General features: G+C 23.2%; 1 long non-coding RNA gene across 1 annotated transcript; it reads left to right on the top strand.

The window, feature by feature from the left end:
* The first annotated feature begins 463 nt into the window (after nucleotides 1–463).
* Nucleotides 464–10,055, top strand: LOC145829913 (uncharacterized). The gene is made up of 3 exons (XR_014369592.1): nucleotides 464–611; nucleotides 3,532–3,622; nucleotides 9,583–10,055. It is a non-coding gene; the product is annotated as an uncharacterized LOC145829913 (long non-coding RNA).
* Nucleotides 10,056–11,863: the final 1,808 nt, after the last annotated feature.

Here is an 11,863-nt window from a genome sequence, read left to right as displayed (position 1 = left end):
ATTTTTTTCAATTTAGTTTGCTCCTTGCATTAATAACCTATTGAACTCTCTAACTCTGATCAAATAAATCACATAAGTTACTTTGAATTTTAAGAAGCAGTAAAAAGTAGCTGATAGTTCAGATTATGTACAAGTTAGACTAAACTACAAAAAATTTATTATCTTGGTTAATATCCCTTGATTAACAATTTACTTTTACAGTCTTACTAATTAACTTACCTGACAGCCAAAATTACTCCTAAAGGCTAATTTAAAGTATAATGACTTTAGCATAATTAATTAAGATTTCTATTGTGCATAGCTTTAAAATTATTAAAAAATACTGCAAATTATTGTAAATGTACAATTAAAATTGTTATTTATGCTAATTGGATCTGACTTGAATATTGATAAACTTTTTACTACTAAATATAAACCTAAAACTATAATATAAGTAATGAATAAACTTGCTTTTTACAGATTTTAAATATTCAAACTATTTTAAAGATAAAGTCAAAGTTGAAGAGTGCAATAGGTTTCTTATGGGAGGAGAAAAAAACAGTGAATAAAGAGAAGTCACAAAAAATATATCTTCTCCTACGTTTTTTGTGATAAATATCTCATGTTTTCAGGTAGTTTTTCTTTCAATATACAGACAATTATCTTGTCAGAAATTGTTTAACTTTTCACTATTTGTTTTTTTTTTCAAGAAATATTTTTTTATATATTTTGTTTATTAACTTAAAAAAATTTGAGTACATATATTTTAAGTATTGCGGGGAACATTTCCTTAAATTTTGAGGTGTTTATCTCAAAAGACGTTGAATGAGATTGATTTTTAGTGATTAGTAGATTTTTAGTTTACATCTTTAGATTTTAGTTGAAAATTTAACATCTTTATTATATAGGCAACCAAATCTTTTAAGGCCATAGAGGGGGTAAGCCATGTTTTTTACAATTTGATCTTATTTTTAAGAGTTTTTTCTAATCTTGAAGATGCTTTTTATCGTTTTAAAAAATTCATATTATTTTTGAGATATGACTAGTCAAAGTCGGGCCGCATAATAGGTTCCCTATGGAAAGGGAAAACTAAAACAGCGAAAAAAGACTATCTCCTCCTACATTTTTCAAGCAATATTCTTCAAACTTTCTCAGTCTAATATTTATACAAAACAAAAAAAAAACGTTACTTTAATATTAAAAAAAGATTGTAAAAATATTATTTAAAAAAAAAAAACACTTTTTTTTTAATTTTTGTAATAAAATTTTAATTTTTTTACATTATTAAAATTCTAAAATACAGTAACCTCTCACTTATTTACGCACATTGTGTCCACATAAAAAATGCATAAAGATATGAGAGATTGTAAAGATACAAGAGGTATCAAATATACTTACTATAATGGCTGTTTTTTGATGTTGCTTCTAGTTAAAAGCAGACTGGGGACTTTCCCATTTTTAACAATTTGTTTACTTTATTAATAAATATGAAAACAAAAGATAAAACTATACTAAAAAAAGGACTTATATTTATATAAAATAATAATACTTGTAGAAAATTTTTAGTAATTTCAATGATAGTTTAGTAAGTTATATATGACTTATTTGATACTTAACATTTATAATCTATTCTACTTAGCAAATTTAATTTGTAAGTAAGCATTTGTTTACAATTAAGAAATGGTGTGGTGTCTATATTAAAATTTGTTTCTATAGCCTTTTACAAAAATATGCATTTGGTGCTGTAATGGATTTCTACTTTAGAACAAAATATATAAAGTATAGGAAAATTGTTTAATAAAAATTGTTTATGTTTCATTAGATTTCTTTTTTAAATGTTTATTCATATATAGGACAAGAGTACTGTATTATTTATTTGTATTTTAAACTCTCATTATTTCATTATACTTTCATTATCAACACAGTCATACTTCTTTCAGAATTTTAATTTAATCTCTTATTGTTAACAAAGTTTCTGATATACTGAGGTATAACTAAATTTTTATCAATTAGTCAAGGAACATAAGTTTACAAAGTCTAAAGATATAGAGAGGTAAGTTAGCATTTAAAAACATATTTTAAATTGAAAATATACAATAAACCTAATTTGTACAATATTAAAAAATTTAAAGTTTCTATTTTTTAAGTTTTTTAGAATTTTAAGGGCATAGGGGGGGCTAAACACCCCTTTTTGGTTTTTGATTTTATTATATATAGTTTTTACTAAGCTACAAGATGCTTTTTACAGATTTAAAATATTCAAAATAATTTTTGAGATATAGCTGGTCAAAGTCAACAATAGGTTTAAAATTTTTATTTTTTAATTTTTGAAAATTCTGTTCTGACAAAATTTTCTAAATACTGCAAGGAACATTTCCTGAAAATTTGAGGTAGTTATCTCAAAAAACGTAGGAGGAGATAGATTTTTAGTAAAATAGTCTATTTTTGCTGTTTTAGTTTGCGCCTCCCATAAGGAACCTATTGTTGGCTCCGACTTTGACCGGCTATATCTCAAAAATTATTTTGAATTTTTCAAATCTGTAAAAAGCATCTTGTAGCTTAATAAAAACTATATAAAATAAGATCAAAAACCAAAAAAGGGTGTTAACCACCCTATGCCCTGAAAATGCGTAACGTCACAAGTTTGTAAAGATGCGAGAGGTTACCGTAATATTTTTTCCTTTTAATATAAGGAACATTTCCTGAAAAGTTGAAGATGATTTCCATAGGGAACTTGAAAAATGAAGGAGGAGATAGATTTTTAGTGAAATTTAAAATTTCCAAGAAAATTAACCCTGAAAAATTTGTGGTCTATACAATTGTATCGGAAACTTTTTACAAAAAATAAAATATCTCAAAAGTTAAATGATATTGTTGAATTCTATAAAAACAGGCTTGTAGTTTGTATTTAATGCTTTCATATAAAAGCCAAAATTAATTTTTGTAACAGAAAATTTCGCACTTCCCCTATGGCCTTAATTATAGATATAGCATACTGATCAAATAAGAAAATATTTTTAATTAAAGAAGGATGATATACAGGTCAAGGTTTTAAATGCATCTAAATTTTCATCCATTTCAGAACATTTGGTTAATAACTCAACATTTGCAAACAGTTTTAATCTAAGTAGATTTAAAATTATTAAAACCTGTAGTAATGTTTTCGATTTGATTAGACTAGAAGCAATTTGTATTTTATTAAGGAAACCTGTTTGATGTTAGCAAAAAACTTTGTTTATACTTTTTTTTTTATTTCGTAATATTTTATAATTGTTATCTTCATTGTATTGGTGTATAGTTGTACTTTATAATAGTTATAATGTAAGTAAACTTAAATGGTTCTAATTATTACTAATTGCTTTTGTCTTTTATTAATCTCTCAATTACTTTACGATTACTTGTTACTATGTAAGTTTGTAAAACTTTATTTATTGTTTGCTTTGCACTCTACTGATGAGAATTGCTTGAAATATATTTGATTTATTGAAAGTGTTTGCTTTGTATATCATATTGTAAAAATTTTAATTAATATAATACATATTAATTTTATAGAAATTTCTGCCCAATCTCTGGTGAGATGCTTTCTTCACATGGCCAAGGACAAAAAATTCAGGAAATCACAGAAAAACTCAACAAATACCCTGTTAGTTTTATTATTAATTATTTTTAGTTGGTTTTATTGTTAGTTATAAGGTGTATTTTACCTAAGTTCAACAAACTTAAGGTTTACCCTATAATTTTTTTTATTGGTTACTAGTTGTTACAGTAAAAGATATATATAAAATTAACAAATAGTGACTTAGTTTTGTTACTAGTTATTATAATAAATTAAAGAATGGGTTGCTACACACTCAGGATATTTTTTCAAAACTTAGGTTGACTCAAGATAGTTTTGTTTATTATAAAACACTCAGTATAGTTTTTTGATTTAAGAAAATCTTAAAACAAATTTTCGTCTAGATTTAGAATAAGATGTGTTTTAATATTTTGTTCTTTTATGACCAAATTTGTTGAAGAACTTAAGTTTCATTGTTTTTAAATATTAAACAAAACTTTTTTAATAAGTATTTAAAACTATGTAGGACCAGTTTTTTCACTAAAAGAGTGGCAACACTTTCTGTGAAATATTAGTAATAAAGACAAACTATTTTATTGAATTTTGCATCAATTTTTTTTTGCTTTCAGTTCCCTTTAACTTTTTTATGTAATTTTTCTAGATAAATACTATAAATAAATGGTAAAGCAAGCATCATTTACAATAACTGTTACATTATAACCTATATAACTCTATAAATGTAAACTTGCATCAGATCAACTTGCTATCTAGTTGACTGGTTTTATATTATTTATGTTCAAATAAGCATTGAAACTGATATTCCATTACAACATAATTTATCCAGAAATTTTTAAAAGTTTCAGTTTATATTTGAATGCATCACATGTCAATTTATGAATAAATGAAAAACAAATATTTATAAATATTACAGAAAGTTTTGTCAAATATTAATGAATGATGAAATTGAATATATTTCAAAGATAATACACTAAAAACTTAGCATCATATTTTATTTAGTAATTTTACTTTACCTAAGAAATCTCTGCCAAAAGTTTACTGAAGTGATAAAATATTTTATGTTCAGTAGCTATCACGCTAGAAATTAAAATAAACATACTATTATAAGTCTTTTTTTTTTTTATTGATTAAAAATTTCTGCAAAACAAAAACTTACACATAGCAGGGCTGCCACAAAGTCAGGAAATACTAAACAAAAGACAAAAGTCAAGAAAAAATGGGTATTTTTAAATAAAAAGTCAGGAAATTTGACAAAATTTGAAAAATATCAGGTTTTTTCAGTTCAAAGTTACAAAATTCCCTATTTTCCTAAGCCTACAAATGATAAAAAGTTAATTGAAAACCCTTTAAAATAAGCTAAAATTGTAAAATTTTCTAAAAATTTACAAAATTACTTAATTTCCAATGCATTCATGTGGTAAATATTAATAAAATATCATTAATAAAACTGCAAAATTTTTCTTTTAACATATTGAACAACTACCCTTTACTTTAACAAGCAACTTTCGTATCCCTTTTTAATATTGATGATTTTAGCATTTGTGTTAGGAAATGCGAAAATGTTGTATCTTTTTTTCAGACAAGTTGTGTTTATGAATTAGAAAATACAAGTGTTTTGCTGATAGAGCTGTTTATTGCAAATACATGAATCATACACAGATGGTTCATGTGATGTAATGAAAGTTAGATGATTGAATTCAGCAAAAAAACTGTTGTTTTAAGCTTTATAAGAATAAGATTCAAAGCTTTATATAGTTCGAAGTTTTTGATTATGTATTTTAGAATAAGTTTAAATTAAGAGTTTGATTTAGAAAAATTAGGAAAATTTTAGTAAAAATTAAAGAAATTTTTCTCAGCTTGACCTGTGGCAACCCTGATTTAGGCAACATAAACAATTTTTATTATACAATATATTAATGCTTTCAGGAAAAGTGGGGAAATCACTATTTAACTACACAATTTAATTTTGTGGAGTTTTAACTAAACTAGAACTTGCTTTGCACACATTTTAGATATTCAAACTATTTCTTAAGATAAAGCTAAAGAATGCAAAAAGTTCCTTATGGAAGGAAAAACTGCAATATTGAATAAAAAATAACACAATTATTTGATTATGGAAGGAAAAACAACAATATTGAATAAAAAGAGATCACTAAAAATCTATTTCATATGATAAAATCCTGAATTTTTCAAAAATATTTCTTTCAATGTTTTAAAATTATAAGAAGTTAATAAATTTTTGACTAATTTAAACTTCTAAAGTAAATTATTTGTAAAATAATATTAATATAGATCAGGGTTTCCCAAAGGGGGCCACGAGCAGCAAAGGGGTAAGAGGGGGGGCATGAGGTCATAGTTTGAAACTTACACTAGATATTTGAGTTGCAGATGAAATGCAAAAAATAAAAAAAAGTCTTAGGTGTTTTTTATGGTAGTTTATTTGTAATCTTGTTGAAGGGGGCCATGGATTTTTCAATTTCTTTAAAGGGGCCATTTGTTAAAAAAGTTTAGGAAACCCTGTTATAAATTATTATAAGTATTGCAAGAGACATTTCCTTATAGTTTGAAGTATTTATTTCGAAAAATGTAGGAGATAAATTTTATGATTTCTATTCATTCACAGTTTAGTCTTATGCTTTCATAAGGAATTTACTCTCACATTCTAACTTGCTTTACTTGAAAAATTAATTTGAATATAATAAATCTGACATAAGCAACTTGTAGCTTTTTAAATAAATATGTACAAAGTTTAGTAGAATTTGAAAAAAATAATCATTTACTCCTGTCTTGATTACATAAACAAATATTCTTAGTTTGAAATTTAGCTTACTGATTTTATATATAACATACTAATTATAAAAACAATTATGATCTACTGATATTTTTTATAGAAATTTGTGCTTAAATCCTGATGAAATTTTCTTCTCAAGTTGCATTGACAAAATAGTTCCAACTTCCACAGGAAATCACAGATAAACTAAATACTTAGTTTTGTTAATTATTTAATTTGATTTCATTGTTAGTTATAAGGTTTTTTATTTAAATTTAGACAAAATTAAGATATACCGTGTTAGTTTTATTATTAATTTAAAAATATTTTTTGTTGTCAAATTGCTAAAAAATAACTAAATGAAATTTAACAAAAGCCCAGCTAGTTTTATCATTAGTTATAAAAAGATAAAGTAAATTAAAGTTAATTAAAAATATAAATGTTAATTAAACTAGATGAAAGTTAATTAAAAAAGTAATAGTTATTAAAAATGAATTTTACAATCAATTAAATATAAATAGTTGTCAAACATTTAAACAAAGTTAACATATACCTTATTTGTTCAAATTTTATGAAATGTATAACTTTCTGATGAAGTTGCTAAAAATTTAAATTAACAAATACCTTGTTAGTTGGAATTTTGTTTAAAAGATAGTAGTTTATGTATTATTATTAAATTTTTATTGTTTTTTTTATTAGAACAATAATTTTGCGGCTAAATTGCTAATAAAATTTGACAAATATTCAATTAGTTTTATTAATTATTTGATTAATATGATAAACTGCAAAGATAATATATATAGCAGTTAGGTTTGATATTAATTAAATTGTAAATATTTGCTAAGCATTTAGAAAAACTTAACAATTGCCAAGCTAATTTGATTGCTACTTCCTATTCATTTTAATTAATTTTATAATCAAATTTTTTATTAAATTTATATTATTTTTTTTATTAATTATTAAAACTATTAAAATTATGTAAAACTTGACAAATATTCCATTGGTTTTATTAATCAATTAATTATTCTGATAAACTGCAAAGACAATTTATATAAAAGTTAGGTTTAATATTAATAAACTTGTAAATATTTCCTAAGCACTTGGAGAAACTTAACAATTGCCAAGCTAATTTGATTGCTACTTCCTATTCATTTTATTAATTTTATAACCAAATTTTTATTAAATTTATATAATTTTTTTATTAATTATTAAAACTATTAAAATTATGTAAAACTTGACAAATATTCCATTGGTTTTATTAATCATTTAATTATTATGATAAACTGCAAAGACAATTTATATAAAAGTTAGGTTTAATGTTAATAAACTTGTAAATATTTCCTAAGCACTTGGAGAAACTTAACAATTGCCAAGCTAATTTGATTGCTACTTCCTATTCATTTTAATTAATTTTATAATTGAATTTTTTATTAGTTTTTTTTTTTTATTCACTAATACAACTATTAAAATTATGTAAAGATTGACAAAAATTCCATTGGTTTTATTAATTATTTGATTATTATCATATTTATAATTTGTTGCAATAAAATTTTATTTTAAAGTCAAGTTCAGTACGAAAGTATTTGTTAAGCATTTACAAAAAATTTAAAAAAACCTCTGTTAAGTAAGTATATTATCAACACTGTTGATTTTAGATTATTTTTATAATATTATTTCTTAAATTTGTAAGTTTAAAATTTAGTATTCTGAAGATAGTGAAGCGTTGCTTTGTAATAAAATTTAATGATTTGAAGTTAAACAATTAATTTGGCAAAGTAGGTTTCGAAGTTTTATAATGATTAGGGTGGCCTCTAATCCTGAAAACCTAAAATTTGACAATTTAGGATTAAAAAAAATCTTGAGTTCTGAACAAAAATTGTTGAAAAACCTGGATATACCTGGAATTTTAAACAATTTCTACAACTTTAAGTAGTAAATTTTTGATTTGACATAAAAATCTAACATGTAAATTAAAAATTTTGGTCATCATCAAATTATTTCTTTATTTAAACACAACTAAAGTAGCTTTACATTAATCATTTAATATTGATATAATATTTAACACAGTTTTAACCTCGAGTTTAATTTCCAACTAAAAGTAGGCCCAAAAACGCATATTTTCTAAAACCTGGAAGAAAATTTGCCAAAAACAAGTGGCCACCCTAAATAAGGCTAAACAAGTAAAAATATTTGATTGTATACTTAGTATTTATTTGACTGGAGTTCAGTAATTTTGGCTATTTAAAATATATATATACTACACATTTTTTTAAGAGTTTTAAGAAATATTTCCTAAAAATTAGATAATTAACTCTGCAACTTAGGAAGAGATGGATTTTAAGTAATTTAATTTATTTTTAGTTTTACTCCCATTAGCAACCTATTGTACTCTCTAACTTTAACCTGCTGTATTTTGAAAAGTTATTTGAATGTTAAAATTGTGTAAATAGTAAGCTTAATTAAAACTCGAAAAAATAAGACCAACTTGTATAAAAAATAGTTTTACCCCTTATATGTCCTTAATAAAAACTAAATGGTTTCAGAAAACAATAATCAATTATCTTTTTTCTTTAAAATTCAGTATGATTTCAATAAAGAGATAGATTTTTATTTTAACATTTAAGTTTACTTAGAATTGTAAAACTTCAATACATATCAAAATTCATCTTTATGAAACTGACCGAAAAAATAAACTTTCTTTTATTTCTGTTTTATACATGTCAAAATATATTTTCACATTTTTTTTCGGCTTGATGTACAACAATTATAATTTAAAATTTTTTACTTAAGAAATTTTTAGAAGAACTTATTATAATAACATCCAGAAAAAAAAGTTCTAAGATCTTAAATATTTATTTTGCTATAATTTAAAAATTATCTCTTTTCTAACAACTAACACTGAAGAAAATTGTCATGTTTCCATAATTTTTATAGTCTAAAATTTTATTCAAACCTAAACACAAGTTACTTATTAATTGTTTAAAAAATTAAAAGTTTGTTTAAATTAAGAAAAAAAAAGTTATGATTTTTGGTGTTTTTTATATTATATTTTATTAATTAAATTATGATAAGTTACTTGAACGATTATAAAAATAATTCCAATCAAAAATTCTTGTTCACAAATTATTTAAGTATGATATCTACAAATATATCAAAAATACTAATAACTAAAATTAAATACAGTTTTTAAGTAACAATCAAATAACTATTTTTTTATGAAGATTTTATTAATTTTTTTACTCGAATATTCAATTTACAGGAAAACTTGGGCATCTGAGCTCATTAATGACGAAATTATGATGTAATCATTTCGTTATGACGTCATAAAAAGGTTTATTTAGCGTGTAGTTGCTAAGTTATTTATTTCACCTCAAAAACAGTTTTATGTTGACAAACAAATGTTTTTTTTTACACTGAATTCAAATTTTGTTCAACTTTTCAGCACAGCTGCTTTTTTATTTAATAAAATTATAATTAATTTCGGTACTTAAAAATAAATTAATATCATATATAAAAAATTCACATTTTTACGGGCAAAATATTTTAGTTCATAATCTACCGAATATGTTATGGTGAACTTTTATTTTTATTATTTTGTTTCGTTATTTCGTCTCAATTATATGTCAATTTATTTTTTATTTTATATTTTTTCAATGCGCTCAAATTTTTTCTTACTTTTTTCTGCTTAGAATAAAAAAACCTGACTCTTTTAAAAGTTACACAAGTCTTTGGATACCTGATTAAAAAAAATATTGAATTTAAATCTAAAACAAATTAGTATAAATTTATTCACAACCATTAATAATAATTTGATAGTCTCTGTGATTGTTTTTTTTTTTTTGCTTTTTTGTTACTTTATTTATAAATTTCATGTCACGAATATACCATGTTGTCTTATAAAAATAAAAATTATTTCGTTAAACGTTTTTTTTTTTTTTGTTAGATTATTAATTAGATAGCATACAATTTAATATTATAGTGTTTATTCAGCTTTCAAAAAGTCAGAATACTTTGATTTGTTGTAATACAAAAAGAAATCACCTTGAGTAGTAAATAAAAAACTAATTAAATTAACATCTTATATTATAAGAGGCAAATAACTTGAATTTAAAAAATATTTTTGTTTGTTGTAATATAAGCAGATTAAAAATTATTTAACACTAAAACTAACAAAATATTGCTTGTTTAATTTTAAAGAAATATAAAACATTTTGAATTACTATGTAACACAATAGGATAATAAAATTAACATCTTAAATTATAAGAGGCAAACATCTTTGATAAGAAAATATTACTGTTTGTTTTTGTAAGAAAAGAAAACTTGAAACGTTTGAAAATAGAATTTATTAATAAAATATTTTTGATTTAATTTCATTTAATGAATTGTAAAATTTTTAATTTATATTTAGTAAATGCTTTTTTTGTTTGAAAAATGAAAAGTTCGGATCAAACAAAGTTAGTACTCACAAATAAAGTAATATGAGTAATCAGGGTAGTTAAAAATAGTATTTTTGTATGAGTCGTTGTAGAAGTACCAGAACAAAAAATCCCAACCATCGTCGCTACGAGGATTCCCATTCTCATAAGAAGTCCATCCCTCTAAGCTAACCTGGACACCGTCGCTGCTCCTCCTCCAAATGTTGGTGTTCTTCTCATCTCTCCTGATTCCCGTGTGGTAGCGATAATTAAGCGGCATTCCGATTTCTATGGCAATTTCACTAAAAATTTTAATTAATTGAAATAAACTAATATTATTACACTTATTATTTTGTGTTATAATATAACTTAATTGGCTGAAATTGTTTACTCATACTCTGTTTGGTTTTCTAACCGTACTAAAAAAGTTAATGCGAGATTTTTTTTTATCAGACTGGATGAAAAAGTTGATAACGAATATATAGAAATAATAAAACTACTTAACTATTTTATATTATAGAAAATTTTCAAATTATATTGACTATTTTTACAAACCTAAGCGTCTATCAAGACTTTAAACATAAACATAATTGAATTAATTATAAATTTAAAGCAACTAACTTTCTTCCACTTCGAGTCAACAATCTTGGGTCGTGTTGTATGAGGTCTCCAGATCTGTCCTGACAGTAACTTCTCGCTTGATTCCATTTCATTTCTTGTTTGACAACTTCGAATTTTTCTGTTGGTTGTTTTTTATTTAAATAACTTTTCATACATGTATTTATTTTGTTGATTGTATATTTTTTAAATAGCATATCATTTTTTTTTTAATTAGTTTTAATCAAACAGTTTGCTTGTAACGATCGTTATCTGTAAATAAAATTACATCAATAAAACTTCACAACATTTTTAATCTTCGTTAGATAATTAACTCTAATTCTAATTAATTTTAAACGTTTAAAACTCCATTACACAGTAATTATCTCCTTTAATAAAATTAAGTAATATATCTCATTAAAAGTATTTTTTCTAGTTTTTCACTGGTAATCATCTTTACAAAAGATTTAAAAAGACGTAATCAACAATTTTCTATTTCACTAAACAACCACCGTCTGCTTCAAGTA

This window comes from Thalia democratica, chromosome 2 (assembly GCF_965202585.1).
Source record: "Thalia democratica chromosome 2, ktThaDemo2.hap1.1, whole genome shotgun sequence".
In the NCBI taxonomy this organism is placed as follows: Eukaryota; Metazoa; Chordata; class Thaliacea; order Salpida; family Salpidae; genus Thalia; species Thalia democratica.
The sequence above is the reverse complement of the archived record's forward strand: the minus strand, read 5'-3'. Positions and strand labels throughout refer to the sequence as shown.